At 56.7% G+C, this 17,865-nt stretch overlaps 1 protein-coding gene across 2 annotated transcripts in view; it reads left to right on the forward strand.

Annotated features, from left to right (window-relative positions):
* Window positions 1-17,865, forward strand: part of LOC138569074 (uncharacterized) — a 510,565-nt gene that overhangs the window by 107,118 nt on the left and 385,582 nt on the right. The gene's annotated exons all lie outside the window — the stretch shown is intronic.

Below are 17,865 nucleotides of genomic sequence, written 5' to 3' on the forward strand. Positions count from 1 at the left end.
GCGCACAGGCACAAACACGACCGCCACAAGAAAGCAGGCGGTAGCGTCTCTGCGGCTGTAAGAAATGTGCGCCAAAAGGTGCGCCAACAAATAGCACCTATATACTGCCATGATGAATGTCCTATACTGTGGCCCTCCAGGACAAATGACGTGCAAAGGGGTACCCACAAACACGGACACCCGCTGACAAAAAATACGTGTGCGTGTATACCGGGGTGCGCGGGAAGTCTCACATGCGATTTCAGCAGGGTACAACTTCACGCGATCGGGCCTGGGGGAGCGGGCTACGTGTATTTCAGGGGTTCGCGTGAAGTTTTTCACGCGATCGGGCCTGGGGGAGCGGGCTACGTGTATTACAGGGGTTCGCATGAAGTTTTTCACGCGATCGGGCCTGGGGCCCCCACTCATGTCTCCCACCACCCCCCAGCAGTGCAGGGGCAGCCTCCACCAGGCCCCCACCCATGTCTCCCACCACCCCCACCCCCCAGCAGTGCAGGGGCAGCCCCCACCAGGCCCCCACTCATGTCCCCTATCACCCCCACGCCCCCAGTCACCAGGGGCACCCTCCACCAGGCCCCCACTCATGTCTCCCACCACCCCCACCCCCCAGTAGTGCAGGGGCAGCCTCCACCAGGCACCCACTCATGTCCCCTATCACCCCCACCCCCCCGCCACCAGGGGCACCCTCCACCAGGCCCCAACTCATGTCTCCCACCACCCCCACCCCCCAGCAGTGCAGGGGCAGCCTCCACCAGGCCCCCACCCATGTCTCGCACCACCCCCACCCCCCAGCAGTGCAGGGGCAGCCTCCACCAGGCACCCACTCATGTCCCCTATCACCCCCACCCCCCCGCCACCAGGGGCACCCTCCACCAGGCCCCCACTCATGTCTCCCACCACCCCCACCCCCCAGCAGTGCAGGGGCAGCCTCCACCAGGCCCCCACTCATGTCCCCTATCACCCTCACCCCCCCAGTCACCAGGGGCACCCTCCACCAGGCCCCCACTCATGTCTCCCACCACCCCCACCCCCCCAGTCACCAGGGGCACCCTCCACCAGGCCCCCACTCATGTCTCCCACCACCCCCACCACCCAGCAGTGCAGGGGCAGCCTCCACCAGGCACCCAATCATGTCCCCTATCACCCCCACCCCCCGCCACCAGGGGCACCCTCCACCAGGCCCCCACTCATGTCTCCCACCACCCCCACCCCCCAGCAGTGCAGGGGCAGCCTCCACCAGGCCCCCACCCATGTCTCCCACCACCCCCACCCCCCAGCAGTGCAGGGGCAGCCCCCACCAGGCCCCCACTCATGTCCCCTATCACCCCCACCCCCCCAGTCACCAGGGGCACCCTCCACCAGGCCCCCACTCATGTCTCCCACCACCCCCACCCCCCCAGTCACCAGGGGCACCCTCCACCAGGCCCCCACCCATGTCTCCCACCACCCCCACCCCCCAGCAGTGCAGGGGCACCCTCCACCAGGCCCCCACTCATGTCCCCTATCACCCCCACCCCCCCAGTCACCAGGGGCACCCTCCACCAGGCCCCCACTCATGTCTCCCACCACCCCCACCCCCCCAGTCACCAGGGGCACCCTCCACCAGGCCCCCACTCATGTCTCCCACCACCCCCACCCCCCAGCAGTGCAGGGGCAGCCTCCACCAGGCCCCCACCCATGTCTCCCACCACCCGCACCCCCCAGCAGTGCAGGGGCAGCCTCCACCAAGCCCCCACCCATGTCCCCCTGCCCCCAGGTCCTGACGATACACAATCATGGCAGTAATGGGCAGCATACCCAGCACAAACACCCAGGCAAGGATTGCATCCACCCACATAGTGAATGCAATTACATGACACAACCCCAATGGCAAGTATGTAAATGAACACATGTCCGTCACACACACATACACAATGGCTGCAAGTGAATGTCAAAACCCATATCATGACATGTATGAAACCAAAGACAAAATAACACAAGTGGAAGTAAAAATAAAAAATGTATTAAAGATTAAAAATAAGTAAACAAATCAAACATACAACTATGTGGATAACAAAATAAATGGTCCATGTCGGAGAACAAAAGTAAAAATCAAAAAAAGAAAAAGGAATACAAAAACAAATGTTGACCAAAGCAATATCAAGTAGAAGGAAAAGAATGAAAAACCATTTCCACATGGTGAACACAATAATGAAAAAAAGAAAATGTTCCTTCAAAAAACAAACTAAATACAGGAATGTACCAGGGTTCATGAGCCCAACACCATAAAGGAAACCTACTACTACCTAATGAAAAAAATATATACAAAAAAGTGGCCATTGTCCGAGCGGTCCAAATTAATAAAAATAAATAAAGGAAACCTAACACTAACTAACTATATAACTATATACAAAGGCAGCGGGCAAGTCCTGCGGCTCACTTGTTGATGTTGCTGGCCAGGGCATCATCGAACTCCATGTCGATGTCCTGGAGGCGGGACTCTGTCCTGGCCCCGAGGTCTCGCAGGGATAACCCCATGTTCAGCTCAAACTCCCTGCGAGCTTCCTCGAGGCACTCAGCCCGCCTCAACGCCCGACGCATGGAGAACTCCGCCCTGACCATGGCGAGCCGCTCCTCTTCCGCCCGCTGCCGCTCCGCACCTATCCGCTGGACCAACTGCTCCCACACGGAAGACACCACCATCCCAGGGTTGCCCTGCCCTCCGGCCGATGCCTGCCCCTCTGATCTTGATGGCCCCGAGCCATGATGCCTCCCATGTCGAGCCCGCTGCTGCCTCCGACGCCACTGCCTCTGCCAGCACGACGGCATCCAGGCTGATGGAAACCACTGACGCCGTCGTGCACGTGCCCTGCCTGATGATGCTGTCACATCTTCCATCTGCTGGGGTCCAGTTGCTGTGTTGTCCACCCCTGCTGGACCTCCGACTCCCAACTGTGGCAGGGATGGGATCCGCACCGAGCTGGCTGCATTGGTGGGGGCAGGTCCACAGGAGGCCCTGGTGGCATCTGGGCTGGAAGACGGCAAGGAGAACGACTGGTGGATAGCCTGCACAGAGGAGGAGAGGGCCGCCACATTGGCCAACACATGCAGGAAACCCCCGAACATGGCCGATCCCAATTGGGCCACGTCGGCACGGTGCACTTCGTGATGACGTGCGTGCTCCTTCCGAGAAGCACGCACGGCATCACGAATCACAGCCGTGCGCATCGCGACCCCAATCAGGACCTTCTCCGCACGGCCAGGGGTTCCCACGTCCGCAGGTGGAGGGGAGTCAGGTGACATGGACATCCCCTCTACCTGCGGACGGGCCTGGGACGGGGCATCCCTGCTGGTGCATGGTGGTGCACTCACAGGGTCAGGGACAGCGTCATGCACAGGCCCCTCCACGGTGACCTGTGCTGCCTCCTGCCCCTGGCCCTGGACTGCACCACTTGCACCAGCAGGGATGCCCCCACCAGGCCCCATGTGTGCCCCAGTGGCGGCCTCCTCCTCCTCTGTGCAAACCACCAACCTGGATGGCTCCTCACTGTCTCCCACCGCAGCAGGCCCCTGTGGGGGCTCACCCACCCCTTCCGCTGCAGCCGTGGGGGCATCCCCGCCGCCTTGCTCCACAGCGCCGTCTCCGCCCTCTTCTTCACTAACCGCTGCGTAGAGGGAGACAAAGAACACAAGCATCAGGGTACTGTACAATGGTCCCCTAGACAGGTAGCAATAGCAGATGACCACCACTGTCAAAGTACACTTCCATCATGTCCCTCCACAACACATGGGTCAGTCCAGGCAAAACACACACAGTAACAGGCATGCTGCATGCCATGGACATTTCCATGCATGTCCAATGGACTCTTGAAACATTCAATGATATGGAACTCACATGCATCATGGCTCATGCCTTTCACATGCACACACTTCACCTCAGTCACATCCATCTGGCCCCAAACACAACAAACACAGCGGATACAAGGGCAATTTGGCTGCTTCACTGAATCTGTGCATTGTCACACACATGTGTCATGCATCCATGGCATGCACAAGTCACAGACACGCCGGTCAGCCACACAGACATGGCTACCACATATGTACCTGGCATCAGCACCCATCCCTCACCCCCACCCATGTCCCGGTACAGAGACTGGCATGCTCTCATGTTCAAAATCTGCATAGGGCTCCCCATGCGGCATTTGAACACATGCAACAACCATGTGGGTCACACATCACTGGTTGCACATGCATTACCATGATGTCCATGCACACATACATGCATACATGGCCTATGGCACACATACAGGCAAGTATCATAGACCCAGCACACAGCAACATGCCCTGTGTCACACAGTAATGCTTGGACACTTACCGCTCAACTCCAGACGGGCCTCCCTCTCAAGGATCTGGGCGTGGAGCGCTGGGCGTACGCGTTCCAGGACCCTCATCTGGATGGAACTCATGCGGCCCCGGCCCCCCTCCACAAGGCGCCGGGCCTTCACAAGGGTCCTGGACCTCAAGTCCTCCCAGCGCTTCTTGATCTTCTGGACGTTGCGGGTTGCCACCCCCTCCGCGTTGATGGCAACCACACAGTCGGCCCAGATCCTCTCCCGTCCATCCTTGCTGGCGCGGGACGATCCAAAGAGGGCATCATACTGCCCCAGGACATGCTCCACCAGGACACCAACTTCGGTGGCAGTGAAGCTGGTGCCCCTCTGCCCCTCTGGCCTGGGGCTGCCACTGGTGCCAGATGTGGAAGTGCCCGACATGGCAACCCCAGAGGCAGGTGTGGGTGGGCAACTGGGTCCTGGGGCTGGGCTGTGGAGCGATGTAATCCCAGTCGGGAGTCTTCAGTTCCAGCAGGGGTGGACACAGCAACTGGACCCCTGCAGATGGCTGATGTGCAGGCACCAAATGGCAGGGCACAGTGGCAGCAGGCAGGCAGGCAGCAGCAGATGGCACGTGGGAGGCTGCTCGGGGCACGGGGGCAGTAACTCGGCCTTCTGGGCAGGAGCGTGGTCTTCTGTGTGTTTTCGCGTGGCCAGCTTGATACGGAGTGATTTGGCACGTGAAAATTTGGCACGTCAGCGTGAAATCCGAGGAAAGGCCCTTAGCGCGTAAGCGCGTAAGCATGCATACACCATTCTATTGGTCCAGAGTCCCTCAGCGCGTAAGCGCGTATGTGACGTGACCCGCACGGGTGTTCCCCACCCAGCACGTGATGACGGAGCACACGTATAAATACTGCACGTCAGAGTGTCATCGCGTGTAATTGGACAAAAGTGCGCGTACACGCGATTGGCCTATGTACGTGTATTTCAGGGGTGCGCGGGCACTTACACACGCAAGTACGTCAGCGCACCTGTATCCCGTTGTGCGTGTGAATTTCCACACGCTATTGGACTGGGAACTAGATTCCAGGGGTGCGCAGGTCAAACGCTCGCCTAGAACACGCGCAAAGCATGATTTTGCGCACTTTAACAATAAGCCAGACGCCAGGATGAACATACCGTTCCTAGCAGCAGTGGCAGTGGGCTACCAAAGGAGGAGGAGGAGGATAGTCAGGGCCAGAATATTCACACCCAGAACCAGCCTTTTCGGGATGCCTGATGACCAGGTGTATGGAAGGTACAGGTTTCCACCACACATAATACTGGACCTGGTGAGTGAGTGGGAGGATGACCTCACATCACCCACCCTGTGCTCCCAAGCACTCAGCCCCCTGGAGAAGGTCCTCAATGTACTGCACTTCTTAGCCACTGGATCATTTCAGCGGACAAGTGCCATAGTGGGTGGGGTGTCACAGGCCACCCAGTCACGCTGCCTACACCAGGTCTTGAACATCATCACTGCACGCCCATCAGTCCGCAGGCACATATACCTGCCCAGAACACCTGCAGAAAGGCATGCTGCCGCCCTGGATTTTTACGGTGTGGCACGATTCCCCAAAGTGCTAGGTGCCATCGACTGCACCCATGTGGCTCTACGTCCCCCCAGGGCATCTGAGCACATCTATAGGAACCGCAAGCACTGGCATTCCATCAACGTGCAGGCAGTATGTAATGCCAAGGGAATCATCACCTCAGTATATGCCAACTATCCCGGCTCCACCCACGACAGCTTCATTTACCGAATGTCCACCCTATGCCGGGACCTAGATGCTGGGCGGCATGGCGATACATGGCTGCTTGGTGAGTATGTATGCCACTGCACATGCATGCATGTTGGATACTGAGCAAGGTCACAACCCCACCAATGATACCAATCACCACCTCCACAGGGGACAGTGCCTACTCTCTCAGCCCCCACATGATGACGCCAATTCGGAACCCCACCACGCCACCCGAGGTAAGATATAACACAGCCCACATTACAACCCGGGGCATAGTGGAGCGCACATTCGGAGTGCTAAAGTCACGCTTTCGCTCCCTTGACCGTTCTGGCGGGCAGCTGTTATACGCTCCCCCAGTAGTGTGCAGGATCATAGTGGCAGCATGTGTCCTGCACAACGTTGCAACACGCCGGGGCCTGGCCGTGGACATGGTGGTGGCCCCACATCCCCAACCACATGCACAGCCGCTGCGCATGGGAGGGGAAAGGGCACGTGGGGAGGCAGCCCGTACACAGCTAGTGGCTAATTACTTCACATAGAAATCACACCCCTGTGGAGTGCACACTGCCCAGGCACATTCCATCTGACAATCAATGATGACTCAACCTGACACTGATCCTGAATGTCTGGAGAATGAACCGTGAATACCATATCAGCCTGAGATTGTTCACCTGGAAGTGTCACAATGTGTGCATCCCTACCCACACAGACACCACCAATGCAGTTTTGTGGAGTTACACATTCAAGCAGCTAAAAAGAATACCCACTTGCAAAATGCAACAAGAGGACAGTGCCATGTCAGCCAACCCAACCCCAGCACCGCCACACGACACACTGTACCATGTCATGCTATTTGCAGGTAAACAAAGTAATCCCCACAACATGACACTAGTGTCACTATGTACAGTGTCCCTATTAGAAACCTGCAACACCTGAAATGCTCACAGCAATGCCGGACCAACAACATACTTGAGCACGTACTACCATTAACATGACATCACAAATTTTACATATTAGTAGTCTCACCACCTGGAAATGCCTGCACTCCCACCACCACCAACTGTGCAGTGTTGGCGCCATGTAGAGTTGTAGGTGCACTGCTGCCAACATGGACCCCATCTCCAGACTAGAGGTCCTTGTGTAGACATGAGGAAGGGACCTGCAAATCGGGAGGTAGACACAGAAGATGAGTTACACATCAATGCAACATGCAGTGTACAAAACAACAGCAATATGCACTAGGAATGTATACACAGTATTGACTACAGACTGCCCACACAGCTCATGGGAGTCCAACGTCACTGTGTAATTCACTGTCACTTGGGCACACCCTTTGCAAGCCCATGGAAACGGGAAGCAGGAGGGGTGTGTGTGACTCAAAACCCAGCATCTGAACCAAATACATTACAAGCCTGCATGTGCCCAGCCACAATGCAGCGTATGCCCACAGGAACCACGGAAGCCAAAAAATCGTCCCAAAAAATAGGGAATAAAATAAATAACAATAAAAATAAAAATAAGAAACAATCAAAAATGGCCATTGATGGGCCCGGGGGCGTTGGGGAGGCCACCCAGGAGGTCCGAGGACAGGATGCACACCAGAACCCACCTGCGTGGATCCTGGGAAAATAAAACACCTCCATGGGCTCATGGCCCACACGGCTACCCTGTTGTGGGAGTATCACTGCTGTCGCTATTATCACCCTGTGCAGCTGCATCCGGAGGTGGTTGCACTATGGGAGGCAGCCCAGGCAAGGCCCTAGTCTGCTCCTCCATGGCTGCAAGCATGCGGGTGTGGTAGGTCTGGTTCTGGAGGATGAGTGTGCGGAGGTCCCCATGCAACATCTCACGGGATGCCCGGACCTCCGCCCTCGTTGCCTGCATCTCAGCTGAGAGCGTACGGGTGAGACGCTCCAGCTGCTGTTCTGTCCTTTGGTGTGTTGAAGCCTCAAGCTCAACAAGAGTCGTCCTGAGGTGAAGGAGCTCCTGCCTCAGGGCTTCCCTGTGGCCCTGGGACTCAATGGAGATGGCCTCCTGCAGAGTCGCCAGTGCCGCCCGCCTGTCCCTGTTGGACCCCAATATGTCCTCCCTGTGTGACTGGCAGATGGAGTCGGTTGCCTGCTCTAGTCGCTCCATCAGCCTTTCTGGGGGACAATGGAAGTGGCCACCCTATCCATGGCCTGAGCCATCATCTCGGATGATGCAGCCTGTTGGGTTGCCATACCGTAAATGGATTGCTCCCATGCGGTATTGCCAGGTGGCGTACGGCCACCACGTCGGCGGGCACCACACCTGTCTGGGGCAAGGCGAACTGCGCCTTGCTGTGCCGGCACTGCCTGAGGCTGCAGGACTGCATTCCCCCTCTGATCTGCTGGCCCAGGAACAGGACCAGATGTCGCGGAGTGTGACCCTGCATCCGTAACCACCAAAGGCGTAGCTGCCAACACTGACATCCCCATGGAGGGTTCTGACCCTGGTGCAGGTGGGTGAGACAGAACAGAATCCCTCCCTGGAACACTCACCTGCGACGGCACGTAGGTCTCATCCGAATCAACACCTGAGTACAGCTCGGGGGAGGTGCAGCCAGAGACACCCCTTGAGAGCACAACCTGCAGCACTTGTGGGTTCTCCCCCACCACCACACCACGTCCCTCACTGGTGGTTGATCGGCCCTCGGACCCCTCCTGGGTCTGCACCATCTCCACAACCCCAGCAGTATCAGGTGCGTCTTCCCCTGCAAAGACATGAAAACAAAGAAATGGAAACAGGCATTAGCACCATGGCACACAATGAGGGTTGAGAAGCAAGAGAACCAGTACTTGATTGACACATGTCCCACATGACTAAAACCCTCCCATGCATGCACCCTCACTGCGTATGAAGTGCAGGCAAATGGCACACACTGATGACACCAAGATGGTAAATGAACACATTTTCTGCATGCTGCCTGGCAGTGGCATCACACATTGGCCTGTGATTGCCAGGTGAAACACACATGCCATCACACAGATGGCATGTACCATTGCTATTGAGTGAAGTTGGAGAGGAGGGCAGCACCTATTCATTCAGTCCAGTTCCCGCATGTAATTGCTTTTCTAATTCTAATAGGTCAGATTTTTCACCTGGAGCTGCCAGTCTGAAATGGTCCAATTGCACAGGGACATGTGTGTACAAATGATATCCAGGTAACAAAGTCACTCCACTTCACCATAGCCATGTCAGACATGTGACTAGTGGACAGCGACATGGCTAGTAAAAGTGGGGGAATGCAAACAATCTGACTGAATGAACAGTGAAAAATAAGCAACAATGTTGTGGCAAGGTGACACTTCAAGGGCAACTGGCGTGCAGTTGGGCTAGATGTCTACTGTTGGCAGAAGGGATACTGCTATGGCCAAATGCAGCTGCGCAGGAAGTATTGCATGAAGCACATGGCTGACCCATACGACTCAGGCGCACACACTCTCACCTGGCACACAAACAGAAGCCCTCACACACACACCATGCACATGGATGACACACACATGCATGTGCACTCACCGGACAATGCCTCGTAATCAGCCAGATCTCCCACGCCTTGGATCTGTTCCTCCGTGACGTAGGTCCCAGCGACTGACTCATGTGGAGTGAGTTCCGTGTCTACTACTGGAGACCAGCCTCCAGTCACTAGAGTTGCGGCATGACTTGAGGCCAGCTTACTCTTTGCCCTGCGCTTTAGGTCATTCCAGCGCTCACGATTCCAAGGGCACTTACGATGTCCGCAACGGTCTGCCAGTGTGCCTGGCGTTGTGCAGGTGTGGTCTTGGATCCTACAACAATGACCATCTCGTTGTCATGTCCGGACACATACTCGACAAGTGCATTCAGTTCGTCATCCGTGAAGCTGGGCTTCCTGGACGGGCCGGACTGTGTAGCCGTGTCTGGGGCATCAGCCTGTGCCGGACGAGCACTCTTCCTCTTCCGCTTGGAAGGTGGTGGTGATCCTGAGTGTCCTGCACCGCTCTGGACACTAGGGGCAGGAGCCCTGGTGGACTCTGTATCAGGAGTGTGGGATTGCACACTCAGCATGGGAGTTGGTGCAGGCATTGGCTCTAGTGTGATGGTGTCAGGGGGAATGTCAGCAGCATGGACTAGGACCGACACTGTCCTGGCTGGGTGTGTGGGGGCTGGGGTGGATGGAGCCGCAGCTGCCCCTGCAGCCTCTCCGCCCTACCTCCTTGGTGCAGCATATGATCTTGCTGCCCCAGATCCACGTGGCATGATGGCATCAACGTGCACCAGCGCACGTGTCGTAGCCCTGCTGAAGTCAGCCATGGAGTCAGCCAGGTCTGGTGCCACAATGGGCTGGTCCAACAAGGGCTGAGCATGGATGGTGTCAGCCACATCAGCCTCAACGGGAGGAGGGGAAGGGGGGGGATTATGGGTGCCCGTGACTGGTCCTCCACACATGGGGGGACAGGCTCACCCTGCAAGTTACGACCACGTCCCCTACCGGATCCACCACGGCCACCACTTGTGGCTCTTCCACCTTTGCCACCCTTACGGAATCCTCGCCTCCCAGCCATGGCACTGATGTTAATGTGCGTATGGGAGTGGATGTAGACTATTGTCCTGGGCAATTGGGGGTCAAAGGGGTTGGGTACCAGATGGTAATTGTACCCTAGTGCTCTAGCAAGGCTGAATGTAACCCCTGGGGAAAGATGACGGGTCACGCAACGCACAGGAGGCCCAAAAAAGGGAGATGACGTGCACGCAACCCCTCCTAGACCACGTGTGCAGAAAGAAAAACCTGCACTACGCTGTGGCACCCAGTAACACAAGAATGAACATATGCGTGTCACACGCAGCCTAGAATGACCTCTGAAGGGGTAGGCTACACACGGGGCAAGCACAGATGTTAGATAGGTGCGTGACTCACCGTCTGCCTGGTAAACGAGCGTGTAAAAGGAGCACGTTTGGTTGGCAACACCCCCGCCAAAAGAAGATTTGTACGCTGTCTGAGGAGACAGGAAAACAGTAGAAGGGAACACTGTTTGAGGGAACAGGCCCAGGTAAACCAGTAAAATGAGAAAAAAGAGAAAAAGCTGTCAGAGGTAACAGGGAATACGAACTTGAAACGCCGTGAAGTAAATCGCATGTGAAACGAAAAGAAGTACAGAATTCACCCACTTGCTCTCCACGAAAAAAAGCACGTACAAGGAAAACGTGTTCTACACGTACCTTTTATACAGGCCCACACGTCCAGCGTCACTTATGCGGCGTGTACACGCTAGGGCCATTTCCACCAATTACATGCTTTGTCACTTCTGCGTGTAGGGCCATTTCCACCAATTACACGCTTTGTCACTTCTGCGTGTAGGGCCATTTCCACCAATCACACGCTTTGTCACTTCTGCGTGTAGGGCCATTTCCACCAATCACACGCGATTACACTCTGACGTGCAGTCTTTCCACGTGTGCTCTGTCATCACGTGCTGTGTGGGAAACACCTGTGCGGGTCACGTCACAGACGCGCTTACGCGCTGAGGGCCTTTCCTCAGTTTTCACGCTGACGTGCAGGATTTTCACGTGCCAAATCACTCCGTACCAAGCTGGCCACGCGTATGCACACGGAATACCACGCTCCTGCCCGGAAGGCCGAACTACTGCCCCTCAGAGCCCGAGCACGCTCCCACCTGCTGCTGCCTGACTGCCTGCTGCCCCTGCACTGCTGGGGGGTGGGGGTGGTGGGAGACATGAGTGGGGGCCTGGTGGAGGGTGCCCCTGGTGACTGGGGGGTGGGGGTGATAGGGGACATGAGTGGGGGCCTGGTGGAGGGTGCCCCTGGTGACTGGGGGGGTGGGGGGGTGGGAGACATGAGTGGGGGCCTGGCGGAGGGTGCCCCTGGTGACTGGGGGGGTGGGGGTGATAGGGGACATGAGTGGGGGCCTGGTGGAGGGTGCCCCTGGTGACTGGGGGGGGTGGGGGTGGGGGTCGACATGAGTGGGGGCCTGGTGGAGGGTTCCCCTGGTGACTGGGGGGGTGGGGGTGATAGGGGACATGAGTGGGGGCCTGGTGGGGGCTGCCCCTGGTGACTGGGGGGGTGGGGGTGGTGGGAGACATGAGTGGGGGCCTGGTGGAGGGTGCCCCTGGTGACTGGGGGGGTGGGGGTGATAGGGGACATGAGTGGGGGCCTGGTGGAGGGTGCCCCTGGTGACTGGGGGGGTGGGGGTGGTGGGAGACATGAGTGGGGGCCTGGTGGAGGGTGCCCCTGGTGACTGGGGGCGGGGGGTGATAGGGGACATGAGTGGGGGCCTGGTGGAGGGTGCCCCTGGTGACTGGGGGGGTGGGGGTGGTGGGAGACATGAGTGGGGGCCTGGTGGAGGGTGCCCCTGGTGACTGGGGGGGTGGGGGTGATAGGGGACATGAGTGGGGGCCTGGTGGGGGCTGCCCCTGCACTGCTGGGGGGTGGGGGTGGTGGGAGACATGGGTGGGGGCCTGGTGGAGGCTGCCCTTGCACTGCTGGGGGGTGGGGGTGGTGGGAGACATGGGTGGGGGCCTGGTGGAGGCTGCCCCTGCACTGCTGGGGGTGGGGTGGTGGGAGACATGAGTGGGGGCCTGGTGGAGGCTGCCCCTGGTGACTGGGGGGGTGGGGGTGGTGGGAGACATGAGTGGGGGCCTGGTGGAGGGTGCCCCTGGTGACTGGGGGGGTGGGGGTGATAGGGGACATGAGTGGGGGCCTGGTGGAGGGTGCCCAAGCACTGCTGGGGGGTGGGGGTGGTGGGAGACATGAGTGGGGGCCTGGTGGAGGGTGCCCCTGGTGACTGGGGGGTGGGGGTGGTGGGAGACATGAGTGGGGGCCTGGTGGAGGGTGCCCCTGGTGACTGGGGGGGTGGGGGTGATAGGGGACATGAGTGGGGTCCTGGTGGGGGCTGCCCCTGCACTGCTAGGGGGTGGGGGTGGTGGGAGACATGAGTGGGGGCCTGGTGGAGGCTGCCCCTGGTGACTGGGGGGGTGGGGGTGGTGGGAGGCATGAGTGGGGGCCTGGTGGAGGGTGCCCCTGGTGACTGGGGGGGTGGGGGTGGTGGGAGACATGAGTGGGGGCCTGGTGGAGGCTGCCCCTGGTGACTGGGGGTGGGGGTGGTGGGAGACATGAGTGGGGGCCTGGTGGAGGGTGCCCCTGGTGACTGGGGGGGTGGGGGTGATAGGGGACATGAGTGGGGGCCTGTTGGGGGCTGCCCCTGCACTGCTGGGGGGTGGGGGTGGTGGGAGACATGGGTGGGGGCCTGGTGGAGGGTGCCCCTGGTGACTGGGGGAGTGGGGGTGATAGGGGACATGAGTGGGGGCCTGGTGGGGGCTGCCCCTGCACTGCTGGGGGTGGGGGTGGTGGGAGACATGGGTGGGGGCCTGGTGGAGGCTGCCCCTGCACTGCTGGGGGGTGGGGGTGGTGGGAGACATGGGTGGGGCCTGGTGGAGGCTGCCCCTGCACTGCTGGGGGGTGGGGGTAGTGGGAGACATGAGTGGGGGCCTGGTGGAGGCTGCCCCTGGTGACTGGGGGGGTGGGGATGGTGGGAGACATGAGTGGGGGCCTGGTGGAGGGTGCCCCTGGTGACTGGGGGGGTGGGGGTGATAGGGGACATGAGTGGGGGCCTGGTGGAGGGTGCCCCTGCACTGCTGGGGGGTGGGGGTGGTGGGAGACATGAGTGGGGGCCTGGTGGAGGGTGCCCCTGGTGACTGGGGGGGTGGGGGTGGTGGGAGACATGAGTGGGGGCCTGGTGGAGGGTGCCCCTGGTGACTGGAGGGGTGGGGGTGATAGGGGACATGAGTTGGGGCCTGGTGGGGGCTGCCCCTGTACTGGTGGGGGGTGGGGGTGGTGGGAGACATGGGTGGGGGCCTGGTGGAGGCTGCCCCTGCACTGCTGGGGGGTGGGGGTGGTGGGAGACATGAGTGGGGGCCTGGTGGAGGCTGCCCCTGGTGACTGGGGGAGTGGGGGTGGTGGGAGACATGGGTGGGGGCCTGGTGGAGGCTGCCCCTGCACTGCTGGGGGGTGGGGGTGGTGGGAGACATGAGTGGGGGCCTGGTGGAGGCTGCCCCTGGTGACTGGGGGGGTGGGGGTGGTGGGTGACATGAGCAGGTGTGCAGGGTAGTCCCCTGTTTTGTGGGCTGCCTGCAGGGGCCGTGGAGGGTGTACAGGGAACACCTGTGAGGACCCACCCAGCCTAATCGTATGTGTAACTTCCCACGCACCCCTGTAATACACTTACCAAGCCAAATCGCGTGTGAGAATTCCCGCGCACCCCTGAAATACACGTACCCTGCTGAAATCGCGTGTAAAACTTCCCGCGCACCCCTGAAATGCATGCGCCCAGGCTATTTGCGTGTGGAACTTCCCGCGCACCCCTGAAATACACGCACCCAGGCTATTCGCGAGTGGAACTTCCCGCGCACCCCTGAAATACACGTAGCACGCTGGGAGACATGAGTGGGGGCCTGGTGGAGGGTGCCCCTGGTGGCGGGGGGGTGGGGGTGATAGGGGACATGAGTGTGGGCCTGGTGGAGGATGCCCCTGCACTGCTGGGGGGTGGGGGTGGTGGGTTACATGGGTTGGGGCCTGCTGGCAGGTGCCCCACAGTGCTGGGGGGTGGGGGTGGTGGGAGACATGAGTGGGGGCCTGGTGGAGGCTGCCCCTGCACTGCTGGGGGTTGGGGGTGGTAGGAGACATGGGTGGGGGCCTGGTGGTGGGTGCCCCTGGTGGCTGGGGGGTGGGGGTGCAGGGGGACATGAGCAGGTGTGCAGGGTAGTCCCCTGTTTTGTGGGCTGCCTGCAGGGGCCGTGGAGGGTGTACAGGGAACACCTGTGAGGACCCACCCAGCCTAATCACGTGTGATAATTCCCACGCACCCCTGTAATACACGTACCCAGCAAAATGGCGTGTGATAATTCCCACGCACCCCTGTAATTCACGTACCCTGCCAAATCGCGTGTGATAATTCCCGCGTACCCCTGTATTACACGTGCCCTGGCTAATCGCATGTAAGACTTCCTGCGTACCCCTGTAATACACGTTCCCTGGACAATCGCGTGTTGAACTTCCCGCGTACCCCTGTAATACACGTTCCCTGGACAATCGCGTGTTGAACTTCCCGCGTACCCCTGTAATACACGTTCCCTGGACTATCGCGTGTTGAACTTCCCGCGTACCCCTGTAATACACGTTCCCTGGACTATCGCGTGTTGAACTTCCCGCGCACCCCTGAAATACACGTACCCTGGCACCCTGGCTAATCGCGTGTATAACTTCACGCGTACCCCTGATATGCACGTTACCCGCTTTGCGTTCCTTGTTTGGCAGCCCTGTAAACTGGTCCAGGGTTAGCGCAGCCCTTTGCGATGATTTAGCGATTTTGATGGCTTTTCCTTGCGCGAGGGCGTTCTTGGAGGCGTTACTGGCGCTGCTGCAGGGTCGCTGCGATACTCTGCGCCACGGCTGGTTTGGGAGCCTAAAATCCATGAATACGCTGTGCGCGGAAATCGGTTTTAGCGCACTTGCCTGGCGCAGACAATCGCATGCGGACACTCTGCGCCAGCCGCTTGCGACACTTTTCTGCGAAATTCTATGAATTACCCTGTTAATGTGTTTGAAAAAGGGATTAATATCATTCAACATGTTGTTTTCTTCGAACAGAGACATGAAAAAAATCACCAGATTAGGGGCAAAAGTAAAGCCCATCGCCGTTCCTTTGGTTTGTAGGAAAAAAGTGTCCTTAAACTTAAAGAAACTGTTGGCCAATACCAGTTTGGTGTATACAGTCAGAAATTCAGTTGGAACAATATGAGGTAGAGGGTGTCTGTCTAACATAACGCGCAGACTTGAAATGGATTTATCCTGTGGAATATTAGTATAAAGAGCCTCTACATCTAAAGAGACCAGGATTTGCTTTGAGGCATCGAAAGGGCCACCTTCAACAAGGTTAATCACATCCCTAGAGTCTAACAGGAATGTGGGGGTTTCCATTGCTAGCGGTTTGATGAAGACATCTAAAATAGAACTGCAACCAGGGGCCTCAGGATATCTTTGTGAATTTTAGGAATGATGTAAAAAGAGGAATTCTTTCTTCTGAAAAGTTTATAAATTCAAATACCTTAATAGACAAGAAACCCTCTTGGAATGCCCTTTCACTAATTACAAGTATTTTCTTTTTTATTGAAACTGTGGGGTCACTATTGATTTTCTGATAATGACTGGGAATGTTAAGCAATCTGAAGACCTCTTGATCATAAAGCTCGGCGTCCCAGACAACAATACCGCCTGCCGTTATCGGCTGTCTTGATAGCTATAGACACATTTTGAGAAAGAGAATCTATTGCGTGAAACTAAGAAAGTTTAAGGTTAGGTCTCATGGAATTTCTCGAGTACTCCATACATTTTTCCAATTCCTTTAGGAAAATGTTTTCAAAAATCAGAACTTCTGGTGGAAGATTCACAGAGTTAGGCATGAAAGAAGAATACCCAAAGATTTTAAGATATTTTGTTTTATCGTAATAGTTGAAATTACCAGATACACTTGGGAACAATTATACATGGGACAGATTGTCAGCACCAGTGTATTACAATGAGCAATGGAAAATAGAATGAGCTGTGACTAGTCTTACTGGTCCGACCTTGGAAGTGAAGAACTTGGCAAGAATTAGGCTTTCTGAAACAAAAGAACAAAAACGCAAAGATATTCATGTAAATTTGAAATTGCATGCACTTTTCACATTGCCAGCACCTACAATGACATGACCTATTTCACTGACCAACTGATCGACAGGTACTCCAACCACCTTACTTTTCAACTATATTTACCCAGGACCTGGGAAATCACCCTCAGTCTGCTCACCCACAGATAAGGACTGCCACGGCACCAGGAAGCCTGCGAGCACTGGACTGTGTCCTGCAATTCACTGTCCCTCTCAGCAAAGTGTCCCAGGATGCCTGCCTACCAGCTCGTCTCAGCCCAGCATTCGAGGATGTCTGACCCAGCTACACCCACTCAAGTACTTTTATTACTCCTTCCTGCCACACAAAGAAAATACCTCCCATCTAGATCCACCCACATCCTCTGATCTGCTCAGTGTTTGTCCCCATTGAAATAACAACAAATGTTACATCTCTTCCTTTCACTTCCTTCGCTTCCATAATGGTTCTTTTCAGGAGAGCGGAATTTCATATTTTCATCACCTAGTATGAATCTAGCTTGCACATTTATTTTTCCATTGAAACAGAGCCTCATGCATTTCAAATTTGGATTCAGGTTATTTCCATATAGACTCATTTGCACTAAATGTTAAGGACATGAGACATGTTACTCGGATTGGATTAATTATGTTAATGTTTGTTAGTCATTAGAAATAGTGCTATTCAGTCAATTGAAATATCATCCTAAAATAAAGCAATTTTAATCATGTGCTTTGCATTTCTCAACCTATATCTTGCATATGTCTGCATTTCTGTCTGAATCCCACTAAAACCCACACTATACTACATGTTCATGGTAAACTAATAAGCCCCTGTAATTCAAAGCCCCTTTAACCCATCAACTCCTGCATAGCGCAGACTTGGAGGTCCCCCAAAGAAGTGGGGAATGGTGGATCAAATTGTGGTTTATTGAAGCTATGTGAAAAATTGTGTAAAATTGGAGCCACCCTGAAAGGTGAAATGTCCACATTTCTTGCAGAATGGGAGCTTTTCATTCAGTTTGTGGCTCGGAATTATAAGCCCAGACTCCATCATAAGCCACATGATATGT

Source organism: Ambystoma mexicanum, chromosome 2q (assembly GCF_040938575.1).
Source record: "Ambystoma mexicanum isolate Mex_15411 chromosome 2q, UKY_AmexF1_1, whole genome shotgun sequence".
In the NCBI taxonomy this organism is placed as follows: Eukaryota; Metazoa; Chordata; class Amphibia; order Caudata; family Ambystomatidae; genus Ambystoma; species Ambystoma mexicanum.